The sequence below is a fragment of the Lissotriton vulgaris genome, unplaced genomic scaffold (genome assembly GCF_964263255.1).
Source record: "Lissotriton vulgaris unplaced genomic scaffold, aLisVul1.2 SCAFFOLD_1765, whole genome shotgun sequence".
Lineage (NCBI taxonomy): Eukaryota > Metazoa > Chordata > Amphibia > Caudata > Salamandridae > Lissotriton > Lissotriton vulgaris.
In genome coordinates, this window is record NW_028243646.1 from 188361 (window position 1) to 190036 (window position 1676).

The 1676-nt window shown below is 37.8% G+C and overlaps 1 long non-coding RNA gene across 1 annotated transcript; it reads right to left on the bottom strand.

Annotated features, from left to right (window-relative positions):
* Window positions 1-207: 207 nt before the first annotated feature.
* On the bottom strand, window positions 208-931 carry LOC147668272 (uncharacterized). Its single transcript, XR_015304137.1, has 4 exons — window positions 898-931; window positions 640-738; window positions 409-485; window positions 208-306 (listed from the first exon to the last, which is right to left on the bottom strand). It is a non-coding gene; the product is annotated as an uncharacterized LOC147668272 (long non-coding RNA).
* Between the last annotated feature and the right edge of the window lie 745 nt (window positions 932-1676).

Sequence of the window (1676 nt, forward strand, 5' to 3'; positions counted from 1 at the left end):
GTCTCACAAAATTAGCGTGACCATGCTAAGGTTGGTAACCGAACAGGAACTACATGAAGACAATAACACAGACTAGACCGAAATCATAAGTAAGAACTGCTCGTGGCTCAACCTGTCATTCATTGTAATGTCTATCAGAATCTCAGTTCTTGTATAATAGAGATAATAAAAAGATAACATATACTAGAGGTAAAAATACCTGAAATCGCATAGATATCGTTTTGGATAAAACACCAAAAGAAGCAGCACCAAGAAGGATAGAACCCAGGCTGTAGAATGATCATGGGATCCTCATAGCAGGAAATGCTATATTAATGAAAACATCAGGACACATTAAATTACCGTTTTGCCATATGTGTAAAAATATACCTAAATTCAGGTTCAGGCCTGATATGCAAAATGACCTACCTATCGAGGTCAAATATCTGCATATAAAGTCATAGGAGCAGGGATAGGCTTCTTTAGTCTAACAAAGTAGATCACAGCTGAAATGCAAAAAGAGAAAAAAACGGGGGGATGTCAGTCAGTGGAGAGAGGGGTGACGCACTCAGAGGAATGGCGGGATCATAGTACTAGTACCCCTGATGACAATATGATTCCAACCTAGTGTGTCTCGCTTGGTACAAAGTAGACACGTACCTTATTTTATACAAACAGAGTCGTATATTATTGTTCTGCTATTATCTCTGGTCTAAAACGATGGTTCAGGGTAGGTGCCAGGTAGTGACAGTAATATAACTGTGGAAATAAAACAAGAGGCGAAATAAAGGGATTTAATAAAACCATCCCCGAAGATAAAAATGACAGAGAAAAAATGCAGAAATTCGTTTAATAAACAGTTAGTAACTAGAGGGTCTGTAAGGGTCTAGAAATCCCGTAATCCTAATTTTGTCTTACCGTGAACTGGGATAAAAACCACGGACAGCAAGATAATCACCTTTGCTCCATTGACCTGATACAAGAGGTGTCACAGGGACCGTCATATGCGAATGCAAGTGACACTGATGTTGCATCTGCTGCACAGGGCACTTAAACATTCGGCTCTCTGTGTGATGGGAACAATTCTGCCTTTTTCCAAAACAAGCCAAATCGGAATTCGAAAATATTGTTTTGTTTTAGGTATCTCTCCTGCTCTCACTGAGCACCATGGCTTTCAATGTGCTCAGTTGGCCTAACAATATATTTGCTATTTAGAGGACTTATAGACCTTTTTTACTTTTGCATAATTTTGAACAAATACCATGCTTTAGATGATTTTATAATCCTATTTTAGCAATGTATTTATGCTTTTTAAACAGGCAGATTTTAGCATTGGTTAATATTATCGTCCTTTGGATGAGGAATGGATGTTATGAGCCCCAATGTACCCCAATATAGACCAAGGTAGCTGCACAACCTTTCACCTACATTTGTCCTACTTTGCCCTACATAACGGTTCTGGCGCTGACCATTAACCAAGTTTTTTTCTGAATAAATGTTGAGTGGTTTTCTTCAAATACTAGCCTCATTTATTATGCAAGAGGATTCTTTTTTTTAAACTTTTTATTGATCATAATAAAAGCACAGCAATGCATTTTGTCCAAAGAAAAAACACTTTCAGATACAAAGCGTACATATGTTATTGTGCATAAAACACCACCACTTTCACACATCAGTCTGATGTATCTACGACAGCA